The sequence below is a fragment of the Miscanthus floridulus genome, chromosome 17 (genome assembly GCF_019320115.1).
Source record: "Miscanthus floridulus cultivar M001 chromosome 17, ASM1932011v1, whole genome shotgun sequence".
Taxonomy (NCBI): Eukaryota; Viridiplantae; Streptophyta; class Magnoliopsida; order Poales; family Poaceae; genus Miscanthus; species Miscanthus floridulus.
In genome coordinates, this window is record NC_089596.1 from 36967645 (window position 1) to 36986313 (window position 18669).

General features: G+C 40.1%; 3 long non-coding RNA genes and 1 other non-coding gene across 4 annotated transcripts; 1 reads left to right on the plus strand and 3 right to left on the minus strand.

The window, feature by feature from the left end:
- Nucleotides 1-5166: 5166 nt before the first annotated feature.
- Nucleotides 5167-11705, minus strand: LOC136519045 (uncharacterized). The gene is made up of 2 exons (XR_010774680.1): nt 11442-11705; nt 5167-5584 (listed from the first exon to the last, which is right to left on the minus strand). It is a non-coding gene; the product is annotated as an uncharacterized lncRNA (long non-coding RNA).
- On the minus strand, nt 10031-10525 carry LOC136519046 (uncharacterized). Its single transcript, XR_010774681.1, has 3 exons — nt 10383-10525; nt 10166-10282; nt 10031-10055 (listed from the first exon to the last, which is right to left on the minus strand). It is a non-coding gene; the product is annotated as an uncharacterized lncRNA (long non-coding RNA).
- LOC136519272 (small nucleolar RNA Z194) lies at nt 10967-11072 on the minus strand. The gene has a single exon (XR_010774825.1). It is a non-coding gene; the product is annotated as a small nucleolar RNA Z194 (small nucleolar RNA).
- Nucleotides 11706-12955: 1250 nt separating the features above from the next.
- Nucleotides 12956-14833, plus strand: LOC136517264 (uncharacterized). Its single transcript, XR_010774248.1, has 3 exons — nt 12956-13113; nt 13405-13458; nt 14418-14833. It is a non-coding gene; the product is annotated as an uncharacterized lncRNA (long non-coding RNA).
- Nucleotides 14834-18669: the final 3836 nt, after the last annotated feature.

Consider the following 18669-nt stretch of genomic DNA (forward strand, 5'->3'; position numbering starts at 1 on the left):
ATATCAGTCGTGCTCACGGTCATGAGCGGCCAAGGGATTCTTATGCCAAAGATGAGCACTTGTCTAATTATGCTTAACTAAGTTGTCTTTGAGCTATTTATTGTTCTTGTATAATGATCATGTGTTATGGGAACTATGGTGCTACCTTGTTGCTAATAAATGCTAAAACTTGATCATACACTTAAAAGCTACTTGTAGTTCAACCAGTGTCAGCTATTTGAACCTTATAAACCCCATTTTATATTTGCTGAGTTCAACATGGACTCACCCTTGCAATTTCCCCCACACCTCAGGCTGGATATCAGTTTGCTAGAGTCTAAAGGAGTTAGGCTTATGATCAACCAGTCAGTTGGATCCTGTGGAGTGAAGTCTACACCCGGAGATCAGAGTCGTCTATCCGTTGATTGCTTTCTAAGGTTATCTCTTTTGCTAAGTTCGCTATATACTAAGCATTATGAATTGATACTGCCCCTTCATTTGTAGCTATATGTGAGATTTGATTTCCAGGGCTCACATATGGTGTGCATTCGGCTTTGTCCTTGAAACTGGGTTTTACAGGCGCACGCCATCGGAAGGAGTCATGGTGGTGGCGGACGTGGACTCGGCGATGGAGTCATGGCCGGCTCAGACATAAGCTAGAGGAAGGAGACGACACTAACATTGGTGGCCCACTTGTCAGTGAGCGAAGGGTGCAGGGCCAGCGGCCAGAGATGGCGTGAGAGGGAGGCGGGTTCGTGGCTTCACCCGCGGGCCTATGCGCCGGTGTGGGCCGAGTGAGCTGGGCCACTTGCTGTTGGGTTGCGAGGAAAGAAACCTGGGTTGTGGGGCACTGTTGCTGCTAGGCCGGGCGGAATTGGAGAGCGGAGCTAGGCTAAATGCTAGGTAGGGAGAGGGAAGGAAAAATATATTCCTTTTTATTTTCTTAACACATGTTCAAATCTAAATTCAATTCCAATTTAAATCCTTTTGAATTTTTTTTATCAAACCCAAGCATCACAAAAATATATATGCATCAACATGAATGCACCAACATGTTGGTACCTTATGATAAATTTTAAATTAATGAAAATTTTTATTTTCCTATGTTTTCATGAGCGCATAAATTCCAAATTAAATCTTTTTAGCTCTATTTCCAAAAATTCAAATTTTAGGGTGTTATAATTCTACCCCCCTTAAGATGAATCTCGTCCTCGAGATTCGGACGATGGTGATCAAAGAGATATAGATTCTCCGCCTTTGGATTCTTCTTTACTTCATTGAGTAGTTCCATCGTCTTGATAAGGATCCCACTTTACTTTACATACTTGTTAACCTTACTCCAAGTATCTTGCCAAACTGATTCCAAGATTCTGACAGATTTTTTAGCCCATACCTAGGTAACTCCAATCACTAGGCCACCTTTCCTTTTTAGTCCATACTATCAATTCTCTTTCTTAAAATATTCACCTTCCAACGAAGCTTTTTCACTTTCTCGGTCAGAAAGAGAATCTACCACCACTCTTCAAAACATTAATGATTCTGATTAAGTTGCTCGAACTTGGAATACAATTCTTAGTCCTTGGTGTCACCCGAACCTTCTTTGCACAATTCTCCGTTGCTAAGGGCATCCGCCATGACTTTGCTCCTCGAAGTGATAACACTTTTCCACATCATAATCTATTTCGTTCCAATGAGGATAACACAAGCTCAAAACAAACTTAGTGAAGATGTCATGTAGATTCTTGTGATCCTCCTAGATGTCACTTTTACTTCCAAAAAAGACAGTACTTCCATGCTTCACAATGGATAACTCCAGATAACATGTTAGGTAGTTCAACTCATGCTTCCTTAGTTGACTTAATGAACAAGCCACCACTTTTCTTCTCATATAAGGACACATCCCACACCTTGACAAGGTGCATCATAATGGATATAAAGCTCTTGTCCTGATCTGACAAAGCTAATACTTAGATTTTACTTCAACCTCTTCTTGGACTCCTTCAAACACTTACCTGAGGTTTCTTGATCCAAACAAACTTAAAAGCTTCTCCGGTAGCTCTACCCATATCTTCATGGCGTGGTTGTCTATCTTATTGATCTCCTCCAAAGGTTTCGATCCTAGGACTTGTGGGTTATGGGTCCACCATGCTTCCGCTGCGCAAACTAGAACGTATGATACTTCATCTTGCAAATTCTTCAACTTGGCTACCCCCTTAAGAAAAGATCAACTAGGAGACACCAAAAAGGTAGCTTACATCTTCTTATACATGAGCTAATTAGTATCAAGATATTCTAACATCCCAATGATACTCTTGTGTATGAGCAAGAACAAGAAATCTGAAATTCCTCGCGAGCAAAAAAAAAAACAATAGCGCAGTAAAATAGTTGTACTCTCATTCTGTTAATCCAATAAAGTTGTAGCTTATACTGTTGGAAAGATTATAAAATTCTCCACAACTTCCTTATAGAACACTTTTCCAAATTCTGCAGTTCATGTAGTCGAAAATAGGGTACAACAGAAACTGTTTCAGGTTTCAGACAGCACAGATGCATCGCCTTATGATTTTTGTAACTTCATAACCAAGATAGCTACCAGGTGATTCTTGTGGTCGGAGAAAGCTATTGAAGTCTACTATTATCTAGAATTTTCTCATGATTTTTTGTCATCCTAGAAGAGAGATATTAACCGATAAAGACAGGCTGCTCTAAAAAGACAGGATAGGGAAGACAGAAGATAAACAAAACCCAACTACTTATTGCATTAATCCTTATGCCTTAGGCCTATAAACTAAATGAAATTGTGGGAACACCCAACAAGATCATTGCAATCATTACAAAGATGTGAAACAATCATAAGCATAATGACAATTCAACAAAGCAATAAAGGTGCACAATTTAATTATTGCCTCAACTTGCGATACTATCATTTTTATTACATAAAGGGTACAAACTCCTATTTCTTAACTAAGGTGTGGCTGCGAGGGCATCTAGAGTAGCATCCCTTGCATGACAGTGAGGGCAACACACACTTTGTTGATCTTGGGTAGTCTAGCATGATTTCTTCATTCATCAATCTTACCAAATGCTTCTTTCGGGTTGGGCATCACTAACACTTAGTGGTGGCAACCCTGTGGAGACCTCTGATAGGCTAGAATTATCAATAAGCAGAATGTTGCAGTTGAAGGGAGTGATCGCCATGGTCCATGGAAGAGCAGAAGGGCAATGTTGAATTTGGGAAGGCGCGGGAGGAGGAGGAAGATGGATATAACCATGATTTCGGTATGGCTCATGATACTCAATTTGGACATTCATGGACCCCGAGTGGGCCTAGTCCAGGCTGGATATGGATTCCTAAAGGGTGTACGGACTTGAAAGTTGGATACCCAGCTAGTGCAAAGGAGGTGAGCTGTTGGGGGACACATTTGACACGCCACCCCGTCATAGTCTTGGCCTGAGTTGGACCCTCGACCACTCCTTTTCCTCCTTCCCAAGGAAGCAGCTAGTTTAGCTCCATTAGATTTGGCCCTTTGGTTACCATCGCTAAGACCCCTGGAATCACACTCATGGGCCTTCCGTGAGAGGGGAGCCTCGTCTCTTTTCCTTTGCAGGTCAAAGGTTATCATGCAAAGTCCGAGTGCCTAGTGAAACCTGTGCAGCCTTACTAGAGGCACCGTTTGCAAAGAGATGAAGAACGGTGGTTCCCCCAAGTAGAGCTCCTGACAGCATCAAAAGAGTGGGTGGGGGTGAGCTGTCAAATGACCTTGTTGCCCCTGTGTTAGAGTAAAAGGACCCTCGGCCGGTGTCGGGGGGCAACTGCAATTTCTTCTATAATCAGAGACGGTGTTCTATGACAACAGACTCTATAATCAACTTCCTCTATGGCAACTATGTTAGAGTAAAAGGACCCTTGCCGCTTCCGTAAATCTATTTTTAGGGCTGTCTCATAAAATGTTTTGTCTCCTAAAATTATTTATAGAGACAGTCGAAACAAAGCGCTACCACCTAAAATAAAACCCTATGTCTCCTACAATTATTTTTGTAGAAGCCGCTAAATATTTTTTTTAGAAAAAAAAAACACGGCTAGAATGGATCTTACAAACCTTGGTGTACTCACAAGAGTTAGACCTAGTCCATGGTAATTGACGCAGATGATCTATAGACAAGTGAGTTATATATCATTGATGAATGAATTTGTGGATGCAATACAGCTGAGAAAAACTAAAGGACAAAATATAAAACACAATTTGCACAATATGATGCATTTCAACTATGATCTTATTGAGCACCTGCTTATTTAGTCCCCACGCTCCGCCATGGCTCCCTCTCCGGCCGGGGTGTTCAACTCTTGAAGACGATTTTGGTCAGAACGCTATATAATAAGAGTCTGTCTACCCAATAACCATGTGTTTTAGCAAAAGGTAGCACATGGTTGTTTGCTGGCTGCAAAACACATGATTTGTAACGGAGGAAAAACCATGTGTTTTAGCACAAGCTAGCACATGGTTGTTGGTTGCTTGCATAACACATGATTTCCAACAGAGAAGAAACCATGTGTTTTAGCACAAGCTAGCACACGTTTATTGCATGCCTCTAAAATAATGAATTTTTAAAGAATGCCCACGTAGAGGAAATCTGTTATAATTTATGTGCAACCAAAGTTGGCTCATTAACTAAAATGACAAAATGGCCCATTTAACCAAAGTTGGCTATATTTCAGGTGCATGAAATCTAGCAACTTTTTAGGCGACGTCTGTGGACCATCAGATCTAGATCCGACGACCAGATTTTGTTCTGGTTATTTCTGTACGCAGGCAATATTAATGGGTCCGCGAATCAAACCCGCCAAACCTTACAGGGCCCGCCAAAGCTTAACGGGTAGATAAACCGATACCCGTTAACTGAAGTTAGTGCTCGTTTGGTCCAGAATTAAACTATTAGCCCAGTAAACACACGTACAAGCTTATTGAAAAAATAATAACTCCGCCACTGCAGAAAGAAACTCTGTCACAAATCAAAATTAACTCAGAGCACCCAACTATTTCAGATGTTGCTAGATTTTGCACAATCTTATATGCAAATTAAGTGTAATGCATTATATCGATGAAATAGCTGTGAAACAAAATATTTACTCACACATAATGAGATGTTCTCAGTGACAAAATGCACAATGATTATGATCTTCAAAAATTACAAAACAAGAACATGAAAATTGCATGTTTCAAATAGTGCAAATACTATATGTTGTTAATGCAATTATACTATGTATGTATATAAATACAGAATCTAGCTCATGAATGTGGAGCCTATTGACAGTACAATTAAACAACATAGAATGTGTACATAAAAAGAATGACAAACTAGGACACAGCAACACATATGAGAGATCAATTTAAATACCTCATACTGCCAGATGCCAAAGGTTCACATAATGAGAGAATACAATTTCCAGAAGCACAAAAGGCGTAGAAAGAACCTTAACATGAGCCTCCAGTTGCAGCCATATTTGGATGACATCCTAGTTCCTCAACCAAGTACTTGCACACCTTCAGATGGCCCTGGCATGCTGCTCGATCACCATTTCCTATGCCTAGGTTCCTTATGATACCTTACACACAATGACACAAACAAGTTACCACATTGAGGAAGCAGATACCCAACACATGACCGTGCAATCATCAAGAAAAACTAGCAACTACACCCACTGGCAGATCCTACTAGCACACTACTACAACCATTATTGCATGTGAGTAAGCTGCCACAAGCACATGCAGCTATTGGAGATCACACTGGTACACTATTGTAGAGAAATTATCATGAGCAAATATCATGCACAAAAAATAGAAAAACTTCTACATAAAATGACAAGGACGAGTTTAGCTTCTGGGGTCTATATTATATTGATATGCAAGGACAAGGACAAAAATGAGATGTGTGTTGGCACAAATCAAAATTAACAAAGTTCATGAAGTGTTAGCACAAATCACAAGAGACAATTTTTTTCTATGAAAGGACAAGGACATAAACTTGGCTTGGGCAAGCACAAACCACAATAAACAAAGGAAAAGGTGAGCTAGCACAAATGACAAGGACAAAAAAGAGGTGTGTGTTGCCACAAATCACAATTAACAAAGTTCAAGATGTGTTAGCACAAATCACAAGGAACAATTTTATTCTATGAAATGGCAAGGAAAAAAATTTGGTGTGTGCCGGCACAAATCACATTTTTTATCCAAACAAGAATGTAGAAGTAGCAATGATGTAACCACTTAAAAACCCTGCGCAAATAGAGAATAATGCAGCAAGCACTACAAGTTTGGCACAGAGGGGAAAAATAGTGCCCAGGTAAACTTACCAATTGATATGGCGGTTGTGCTCCTTTGGTACCTGAAATAAAGTCCCAGGAAATCGCTTATGAGCAGGAAAGTTTCATAACAAGACAAAAGTTTGCAAAAGTTTTTTTGAGCCTCTGCTTGGTATACTTACACATATGAGAGCGAATGCACCACCTCCTACAGGTCATCTGGTTTGAAGTCTATGTCATCATGCAGGATGTGATCGTAGTCCCCTAGCAAAAAACATGCACTTAGTTCTATCAATTCATGGAAATAAGGGAAATAATATCTACCTAGGCTAACTTACAACAACAGAACCAAGTTTAGTGAAATCTAGATACACACTAAAATGAGGCGACAACAGCACAAGTCATAACGAGGCGACAACAGCAGAACCAATTTTTTTATGTTTGCTCTTATATGTATTTTAGGTGTGAAGGCCCTTGGCAGTTGAAATCGAAACACAATTGCTTTTCTGTAGCGTCATAAATGTAGGACATTTCTCATTTTAGACCAAACTAATAACAAACCCAAAACGACACAAATTGACTGCAGAGCAAATCCTAAGGCACTAAAATTGCATATGGTTACTAATAGGACATATTGCATATCCTCAACACGAAAATTGTGGGGCTGGAAACTTGCAATTTACATCATTGTTGATTGCAATTAACTAAATGTTTTATTTGTTTTGTTTTCATGAATAGGAAAGATTAATAGGAATAGAGCACTACGACTACTATGGACAAGAATTATAAACAAAAAAATCAGTAATATACTGTGGATGCATCTTATTTGTGCAGTAGTGCACCAACACAACTTTAAAGTAGCTGGAGCATATTTTGCAAGCTGTGTGGTTTTCTAAACTCAAAATTGAGTATTCTGTATGTGAGAAAATACTCTATTATATTGGTAGTTTCCAGATAACAAAATCAACAAGATTCGAAAATCGCCAATGAAGGTACAGATCATGGTAAACTGAATTTTATCGAGACATGAAATGTACTCACAATTGCTTAAAATGCAGGCCTCAAAGCAGCCATCTCATAGTTGCAACAACCTGTAGAATGGACATTGCAGGACTTTAGCAAAGATGACAGACACCCAATGTTTAGAAGAATAGATGCAGCTGAAAATTGATGTATACAATGTTACCAAGGGACAATATGTAGTAGTAGTACATTACATCTCAACGGTCTGCAGCTTGAGGATCATCACAAGTAAACTTATAATTTTTTCCAATACATATCATCACAAGTAAGCTCCATTTGATCTTGGACCTAGACGATCTGAGGTTCCCTTACCAGGAAGTGTACACCATGACAGAGCAACTTCCATTGTACCAACCAACTTAGATGCATGCCTTGCTTGTTTAGCTACCTTTTCAAGGGGTACCCTAGCATCAACAGCAGCTCCAGCTACCTGTGAACCAAATAGGCCAATATCAACGTTAATAAATCTAGTACAACTTTCATTTTTTTTCTCAAACAACATAGGAGAGTTGTCAGTCATTTCATTAAGATATGAGAAAAATAAGGGAGAAGGCATAGGACCTATTCCCAATACACTCAACTCACATGCCACACCTAAAAAATGCTTTAATAGACGCTAAGAACAAAACGTGAACCGGCCAGGTTGAAGGATCAGCTGAGAGAATAATTAGATGCTAAGAACAGGAACCAGAAGTAAACATGGTGCGACACTATGAGCTGAGAGAAGCGACTCCTAGAACTGGAAGGAATGATAGGGTCGCAACAACCACCAAATAATGTAGCAGATTACAAAAAGTAACGAAATTGTAAACGGGACAATAGGAAGAGAGTAAACAGGCAAGGCAATGCAGTTGAAAAAAAAACAGACCCGAATAGGAGGCCAAATCAGAGCACGCAAATCCCATCCCACATAAATAGTAATAACAACAAAAAATGAAGGGAAGTATGCCCTCAGAAGCCGCAACACCGCAGACAACTAATATGTAGAAGAGACACAACCCAATCTCATTAAAAGGTAGATAGTGACTAAAGCACACGCGGAAGCACATGAAATTATGGCCATGATAGATATACTGAAACACAGAGCAAGAAACAAAGGCACGTAACAGACCAAACATCACCTGAAACAAAAAAAAACAGAGTGTTGAAGCCCACATGCATGAGGTTAATCATATATCACAACAAGGTGCTAATAGCCAAGCCAACTCTTCGCCACTAACAACAAGCGGCAGGAACAAATCTTTCTCAAACCAAACAAACAATCACCATCCAATAGTTAATATCTCAATAATAAATATTTGCAAACAACAATGACAAAGCCTTAGGTTTTAGAACAAGATCAAATTGAAACATAAAAAAGAGTTAGTCATATTATTCAGCTGCAAGCACTGATCCAGGTTAGAGCAATATTATTCATCATCAAACAATCGAAATGATGCTACACTTACTATTAGAGTAAATAGTTTTCCTAGTGCAAGCTTTCTGAACATATGTTTTTCATGCCTAATCAAATGTAAAAAAGAAAAAAGTGGGAAAGTTATATATAAAAACGGGATATTGCACAATGTTAAACACCATAATTGCAGTAATTTAAGTATGCAATTTACTACTTATAAATGTGCAATGAAGAAATGGATACTACATACATAATTCCACTTCAGACTACCTGGCACCTGGTAGAGGAGATACAGAGTTAAAAACATAACACTAGAATCATTATTCCCGACATCTTAAGTTATTCCTATTAACAATTCACAGATCTCAGCATGTAAATAAAACTAAGTCATCCTAACATCATATACTAACAAATTCTATAGTGAATAACAAAAAAACAAAGTTTATAGTGAATAAAAATAAGTCATCCTATGGTCATCTTTTTTATACTGGAGTGAGTAATATTTAGTATGGATAACAAAAAATTTAATCAACACAAAGAGGCTTTAAGAACAACACATAATTGAAATATTGAATCCAATAATAGTATTCTCTTTAGCTCGTGAGACACAAAAGCACAATTGGTACTATACTATCCATACCCAAATGGTTTAAACGAATCAAAAACAACCATGCAATACAAACAAGAAGCCCTCCTTGGATATAGAAAAGCATGGATCGACAGAAATGGACCAAAACCATAGTTCAAATTACCCAACTCATGCATCATACATGCACCTGGCAAACTGTGCATGTACATGAAACACCATATGACAGAACACACAATGATGTCAATTTATTATCAATAAAATTGAGAAAATTAGAATGGTCCAAACAGATCTCAAATCATCATAAGATACAATGGGAGAATCTTTCTCTATATAAAGAAGTGGCTATTAGTATCTACTTATAGAAAGGCACTCCAAGTAAAGCTCAAGAAGACTTATAGAAATGTTCTCTAATGCATCTGAACTATTCAGGATAGATATCTGCATGGGTAATTGAACAAATTCCAGATATCAATGTGAAAGCATGGAGGTCCTGATGCCAAGTACTTCTTTCTGAATATCACAGAAAATTAGAATGGAAAGAAGGTGTCATGTTCTTCTGACCTCTGTTGCTCCAGAAATGTAAATTCCTTGGGTTTTACTTTCCTTGATCTACAGGTTGTCTTTGGACAAGTCAAGAAGGTCCCTGAGATATGAACAGATAAAAATTCACCCTCTCCATAGCAGCACTTTAAAAAACATTTCTAGAGAGGAAGTATGAGAAATTCTCTACCAAATACTCACATCACTTTTTCCAAATATATCTCCACCTGAGACATGGTAAATAACTTATTTTACTATTTAGCTTCAGTAAACCTAACAACTAAGGGGGGGAAACTAGCAATGTGGATGCTAAATCAGCATGAGACTGGTATGTTACCATTGACAACTTCACAGTCCATGTGCTTGCTGATGATCCTAAACATACAAAAAGCTCATCCACAATTCGTTGTACTAGTCCAGTTTTCTGTTCACTGCAATGCAAGATGCTTGGCCCCTATGTTACATTCAAAATTACAAAAATGTGTAAGGTCAAGATAGAAGAGACATGATCAGTAATTATCCTATAAACTAAAGCTCAAGGACATTTAATTTACCTCCATGCTCTATGTCTTTCCCGCCCCAGTGTAGACACAAGCAAATTTGAAAAATGTCATTATGGTTAAAATTTGATTACTAAGACATTGATCATATAGGTGCACCACAAATTATGATTGTATACAGTAAATTGAAAAGTTGCAATACGGCGAGCATTGCTTTGAGGAAAAAAAGTGGATACACATATACATCCTTTGCAGTAAAACAAGTGTACTACTGTTAAATGGTCGATCAGGGTACAGAGTGTATGTGTATGGAGCAATAGATACCTGACCATAAGTAATTATAGTCCCACTTATTCCATTGATGGCATCTGTTTCCAGAATATAGAAAATGGCTATTAGATAATCTAGTTATGATAAGAGTGCAGTGATCAAAAACAGCTTTGACTATCTTGAAGAACAAATCTAGAATGGAACCAAAAAAAAACAAAACCTGACACAATGGGCACAACAAGGAATGGAACAAAAAAAAAAAAACAGATCCAAATATCATCTTCTAGTTAAGATTTTTATCTTCACATGGCCGAAAGAAGAAAAATCTAACACAAAATCGAAGAAAAAATCAGAACAAACTCTTGATCTGCAGTTTCAGATTGAAAACCACAAAAGCTATGATAATATAGCTTTCCATCACTGGTATTAGTGGAATAAAAGCGCTTAGGGTAATTGTTTCATCATCAATCAGCCAGCTCAAGAGTTGACAAATTGTACTCCAGAACCATCCAATCAGTATTTTAGTACCACACAAGTGCCGAAAATGAACAGATCTAACACTACAAACAACAGACCAGCAACACACTGCATAGATCTACGAAAAAAACATGTGTAAAATTCCATGTCAAGTAATATAACAATATGCAGTCAGGTAGTCAGGCTACACACTCAACTCTGGGATCTCATCGCCATTTCCTTCATGGACTCGAACGACAAATACATCCAACATACCATCAAATTCTAGAACAATCAATCAAACAACTACAGAACCAGATCTACTGAACCAATGACCCCCAACAACAGAGTTCAAATCAAGGGACAGTGCACGCCGTACCAAGGTACCTGCCGACCTCTAGCAATGGCGCCCTGCGCCCTCGTCGTTGGAGACGGCCGCCGCCTGCCCTGCTCGGGAGAGCTCGTCCAGGCACGACCTGTGCCGCCGCTCGGGGGACCTCGCACGGGCCCTCGCCGGCCGCGGCCATGGAGGACTGCCCCACTGTGGCCTTCGGTAGGTGGGCGTCGTGCCCAGAAATGTGCGCCGCTGCGCCTGGGCGAGAAGAGGATAGAGAAAGGGGAAAGGTTGCAGCCGGTCTCACCCACTGGAGAAGTGAGTCGATGCGTGGCCTTGAGGTCCGCAGGTCAGAGAAACAAAACAGAAACGCCACATCGAACACCCAGGAGACACGCGTGAGATGGATCCGACGAACAGAAAATCTATGTGCCAATGAACCAAGAAACACACATGTGTTGTATAGCATTCCTGTATAATAAAACCGACCGGAGGTAGAGACAGTAGCAAAGCGTATGTTACTATCTGTAACCGTTGCGTTCAGCTCCAAATTAAGAATCTTGTGAGATAAGGTCGATCCTCACAACAACCGGCGACGGTGACTTCTCGCGCTCTACGGGAACGACGGGAGTGTAAACATCTGCACTTGCATCCAAATTAAGGTGATAAGGTCGATCCAGCCGTTTAACTCGCGACACCTACGGCCACAATTTGTACAGAAATTATATATATTTCGGCAGTTTACATGCTTTTGATCTGGAAATGGCGAACCTTAGTTTCCTCAAGTAATAAGTACGTACGTATGCAAGAACAAATCTGCTAGAGCCTATATATATAGCACAGTAAAACTAAAACTGTAGGCTTTTGCTTCGACGAACGCCAAAACTACCTGATGTGGTTTAGCTGGAACACATATACACTCAACATTTTGCTGAAAATCTTTCCTGCAAAAGAAAACAAAACACAGAAATAAACTAGGGTAGTCATCCTTCCCGCTTCACTGACCGATCAAACATACGCTTGAAAGAGTTGCAAATGCAGATATCACTCAAAACTACTGTCAGTCACACATCCACCAGGTTCGAACTAGGCTGCATCGCCGGATCGGATCGAGGCCTATAACTGTCTAATCCATATAAGCTGGACAGCGCCAAACCGAGCGATCCAAAAGCTGTGAAAGCTCGGTGCATGGATCCTGATCGAGCTCCTCCAGAAGAAGCCATCTACCGAGACTTGGAGAGAAGTTCGCTCCGGTCTTCCGGATGAAGCTAAGCTAGCTGTAGCGGTCGAGGAGGGCGTGTCTGTCAGCATGCATGTGGCAGCAACCAGCAACCTTTTTTTTTTGGAAAACTAGCCTGATCGAGCTCCTCCAGAAGAAGCCATCTACCGAGACTTGGAGAAAGATTCACTCCGGTCTTCCGGATGAAGCTAAGCTAGCTGTAGCGGTCGAGGAGGGCGTGTCTGTCAGCATGTGGCAGCAACCAGCAACCTTTTTTTTTGGAAAACTAGCCAGCAATTATCTGCGAGCATTGCATTGCCCACCACGCGTGCCTGGACGCTCCGCCAGTATAAATACCGTACCGGTGCGGCGCACACACCGCCGCCCAGATCGTGCAATTTGAACTGCATTCTGAAGCTCAAGAAGCCACCCGGCCCATTCCACGCTAGTCTCACCATGTTGGAAAACTGTGGCAACTGCAACTGCAGTGACAAGAGCAAGTGTGTGTAAGTGATCTGATCGATCTGCCGTTAGATGGCCGTTGCTACCCCTCTCCCTCACTGAGTTTAGTTTGGCTCTACGTTTAACGGTGTACTTCAAAGTTTTGATTTAACATTGGATAAATAGCTGCAAGTTGTCTGATTATGACTGAAGGAATACCAGTACTCATCAATTGAAGCTAGGATTATGTCTCTTTGTTCAAGTATCTATATATACCAATATATGATGTTCAGCGCATACACGTCCATGTGTCTACAAGTACTAACTTTTGTGCTCCTTGAATTACTACCCTGCAGCAGGAAGAAAAGGAGCAGCTATGGCGTCGTCATATATGTAGACGCCGAGAAGAGGTACTTGCCCGGGCGTTGCTCCTGCCACCTCTTGGAAAACCTCATCAGTATGCCTTTAGAGTTCACACAGGACTTACTGTTATTAATTGGAGACCCCAATAAAACATATCACATTAATACTCATGAGACACACTAAAAAAACATAAAATCCTAAAAATTATCTTGAAAATATAAAACATCGCCGACATTTGACATTATGAAAAATAACATAATCTAATCTCTAAATCTGCTTCTAAATTACTGACCTATACCCAAAATTTCAGCCTGAAATGACCATTTATGCAATTGTAGTAAGTTAATTTTTCATGAAGTTAAATTTTAGGTTTATTTTGGATTTGTTAAATTTTGTTTAACTAAAACCTTAATTTTATATTTTTTGGACATTACTAGAATGTTTTTAAGCTTTATTTTTATTAAAACTACATTTATTTTCAAATTTTAGAATATTTTAGTGAAGTTATAATTTTAAAATTAAATGTTTGCACTTATTTTGAATTTTCTAGTGATGGTAAAATCTTAAATTGGAGTTTTTACTTAATTTTGAAATGTTTAGAATTTAGTTGGTTCATCTAATTATCCAAAAATCTGATATGAGGCCCAAAAATACCCCTAGACATTATCCAATAAGATACTCAAATAAAAACCATCTCATATTTTCATGAGAAATTCAACTTTTAGTATTGTAATTTGGATCTGGCAACTGGCATCAGACATGGATGGCCTATTTTTCACCCTATTGAAAAGTCCATTCATAAAAGATAAATGTGTAGGATATTAATAGAAAATAGTTGTGAAAGATATGTTTTGGGGCATGTCGTACGTTGTCCAAAATATCAATTGTTTGTAAACCGGAGGGGCTAAGCTTTGATGAGCAGTTTCCACATGAATCAAATACTGAATTACAATGTTGTCACATGATCAATTTATTGAATATATGGATGTATCATGGATGGATGTAGCCACTTGGAGAAGGCGGCGGCGGAGGTCTCGCCTACGAGCACGACGACGGCGAGTGCAAGTGGTTGACCACGCACGGCTGCAACCTGCGGCAAGTGGTCTGCGTGCCCCTTCAGGCTTGTGGTTTGTATATGATAGCATGATTCTACTTCTTCCATTTCAAATTATAAGATGTTTTGGTTTTTCTAGACACAGTGCTTTTGCTATGTATTTAGTGCATAATAAAAGCATCATATCTAGAAAGATTAAAATATCTTATAATTTGGAATGGACGGAGTAGCTTATTATTACCCCTACTTTATTGTTAGCTTAATTTGACGCTTTGCCACCGTACGCGTGGATGCTGTAAATAAACGAATGTACTTCCATATGCTTGTAGCTCCTGACTATGCTGTAAATAAACGAATGTAATTCCATATGCTTGTAGCTCCTGGATCATGAGTAGCACGTATGGTACTGTGGGCTGTGGCATAGTCCAATGCGACGCATGTATAGGCAGTATAGCTAATACAGATCGAGTCCAGCATCACAGCCCCAAAGAGAAAAGAGGATATAGGAAAGAATTATTAGGACGAAATTAAAGTGGAGTATATATATAGGAGTAGTAACGAATAATATTGTACGTTAAAACAAGACAAATTTTGCAGTGGGATAATGGAGAAACGTAATAGGGCTCTTTACACCGCCAAATCGAGACTTTGCCTAGTACCGTTATAAATTCATGGTTCTTTGCCAGTGGACACCATGCTGATTATTTTATTTATTTCTTAGTTTTAGGGAGAAAAAAGATAGGGAAAACGTCCACACTACCCTTGTCTTCGACCTCTGGCCCTTCGCTGATTATTTGTTCGCCGCCACTCGATTTGGTCGTTCGTCGGTCGGCGAGATCCTGAATTACCACCCGCGTCCGCCTCCTCCTCTGATCTACTACTCCGATGGTGTCTTCAGTCGCATCTTCCCCATGATTTGGTCTCCTCTGAATTACCATGGCGGCGGCCACGCTCTCTCTAGCGACTAGACCTGGCGGCGCCGACCTCCGCCTTCGCCGTGGCCGTCTGGCAACGTGCCACAGCTCCTCGAGGCGAAGCTCGGCGAGCTCCCCTGTTGCCGCGCCTGGGCCTCCTCGGCCCGCGCCTCTCCAAGCCCAGCCCTAGCTCGTGGGCAGCAGTCACTGCGCTTCCTAGCTCCTGCAGCTCCAGTCATGGTCACCGCCGGCCAGAGGTTCAAGACAAGGGCAGAGAAGACATTTCACCCACCTTTTCTCTCCCAAAACCTAAGAAACGTATAAAATAATCAGCGCATTGTTCATTGGCAAAGAACCACAAATTTGTAATGATACTAGGAAAATTCTTGATCTAGCGGTGTAAACTAGCCAATTACACGTTTCTCGAGTGTCTCACAACAAAAATTGCCTTAAAACAAAATTAAAGGAGAAGCGTATGCACGAGCACAGTACCGTCAAAACACACACACACACACATATATATATATACACTACATGCCATCGTCCTTGATTTGATGTTTGCAACACAAATCATTCAGGCGTGGAAGACCAATATCCAGAAGGATAAGACCGTGCGCGATGGAGGACAGCGCAAAAGGAATATACAGTCACTCTACTGTAGTCAAGACAATTATTCTCTGTCCAACTGTCTAGGCAACAGTAAGAAGGAATAATTGAAGACTTCGCCTCGAAGGCTCCTTCAGACGATAAGCATAAAGGACACTCCATTCGTGCTATAAAGCAAGACGTCGGGCGCATTCATTCAGCATCGAAGAACCAAGGATCGAAGAACCAAATATCGAAGAACCAAGTATCGAGAAACCAGAGATCGAAGAACCGATCATCGAGCCTCATCATCTCTCATCCACTCCACACCACCACTCCACCAACTCTCCACTCACACATACACCATGAAGACATGATCTCAGAAGGACTCTGAGAATCATCCACCTATAATAGTAACACTCTGCTTACTTAGTAGCCACTCCACCATTGTAAATTAGAGAATAAAGGAGATCCCCGTAATCTTCCTACGCTTGTAAGGTAAACCCTAAGGTTTGTGCTAAGTGCTTGGGGTTTTCCGAAAGGGAAAGCCGTATGTAAGCTTGCTCTGTAGAAATGAATTAAGCTTTCCTGTTTTAATCCCTGCCTTCCTTTAAGCTCGTTCATATGGGGCGATGTCTCTATGCTAGGGACCCTAGAGGAGAAACCTCTGCGTGTGTTGTTCTCATGTTAGCCCTGGTAGCGACGTTTGTAGAGAACCCTGTTTGCGTAGAGAAGTGTTCCCTTTAGGTGGAACTACCTAGGGAGACGATAGAGCCTGAGTCCTATGTGTGCGTGGCTGGAGATAGCGAGGGAGGAGACCAGGTTAGCCTAGTTCCGAAGCGAGCTAGTGATGCATACGGTGAGTACCGAGTAGGACTATCACAAGCATAGTAGCATGACCGGCTGAACTGTTGGTCTCGCCAGCCTGCTAAAGATCCTGAGAAATATTAATCTGCATATTCACTAATCGCACACATAGCTAATCACTCACGCATCCTGCATCCATAAAGAGAGACGAGTGCTCCAAATAGTTACACGCATAGTGCTTGAATAGTGAAGGGGTTGAGTGCCTGAGCCACTCTCGGGTGAGTGCTCGTGCACTGTTCATATTCCGAATTTGAATAGTAGCCACGAATTTGAATAGTGAACGCTGAATTTGAATAGTTCTATGAATAGTAACTCAGGATTTTTAAATTTGAATTTCGAATCCGTTCGGGTTCTCACTGTGATAGCCCCGTTCCAACAGTGGTATCAGAGCCTGGTTACTAAAAATTTGAATTAAAGGGATTTACTTATATTGCCAAGTTTAAACAATTTGTCAGTACAACCTTAGTTAAATACTTTACTTATAATGGAAACTTTAGATAGTCAAATTCAATATTATGAGAAAAAATTAAGTAAGATTCCTGAAGAATATAATACGTCTATGCTATGTGAATGGTCTGCTATAAGAGAAAAAGAACTCTGCTTTAGAAGAGGGTTATGTAGACTTGATAATATCAAGAAAGATAGAGAACTAAAGAATAAATATTTTAAAACACCTGTTGTGATAAAGAAACAGGAAGATGAGTAAAAAACTAAAGACAAAGAGACTCATAAAGTTAAATAAGATGTGCAGATGAATAATATTGAATACATTACAAATGAAGAAGAGCAATGGGAAATTAATAATAAGTTTTTATTAGAAAGTTATGAAGAAGAAGAAAATAATGCTCAGAGTCACCAAGATTTTATAGACTCTTTAGATGATAAAGAGTTACGCAATCTAGATAATACAGCAGAAGGGTTAGATATAATATCTGAAAATATTAATAGTTCAATAGAAACAAAAATAGAATTAATGAATCAAGAAGACTGTGAGCACGATTGGATAAAAGGAAGAGGTGATTATAATATAAAATGTGCTTTTTGTATATTTTACCCTAGTCAAGAAAATAGACTTACATGTAGTAAATGTTTAAAGCAAGCATGTGCTTCATGTCTAAGAATTACACACCCTCTTGAAGACACCTATTGGAAGATCAGGGTGTGCATCACCATCAAGGATGAACAGAAAGGCGCATATCAGCTGGATTCAAACTATGCGCACCATGCTCATCGTGCTACCATGGAGGATGGCATAGAAGATGCATCCGCTGAAGCTTGCATAGGCCTCCGTGGTCGCCGATTCGAGGATATGAAGAATGACCAATATCGATTCCTCCCTCACCAACACCTAGAATTGGGATGGGCGATGATGGACCCGCAGGGCACGGATCCAACAACCCAAGTGATGGTACACTTTGGCTGAGTCCGTAGCAAAGATTCACCGACTGGAGGATCAGTTGAAGGCACAGCAGAAGACCATCAAGAGACACCGACAGGTGATAGATGAACAAAGGGTATGCCTCAACTTGCCAAAGATGTACGAGGAGCTTCCCCATAAGTCTCGCCCATAGATGTTGGAGTCCCTTTTATATAATAAAACGATAGTAGAACGAGTCAAGTTGAGTCTAGTCGAGTCTACTAGTGCGGTGTGAACATTGGTGTGTTTAGTTGATTTGTTATTATGTTTATGTGTGAGTTGGATCTTTGTAATGAGTGCTGGAACTTTGTGGGAATGTCCGCAAGTTCCATAGTTAAGAATATTAAAGATTGGGTCAATAAATAAATAGTTGGGTTTGTTATATCTTGTTCTCTTGGAATCTGTTTTTTGGAGCAGTCTG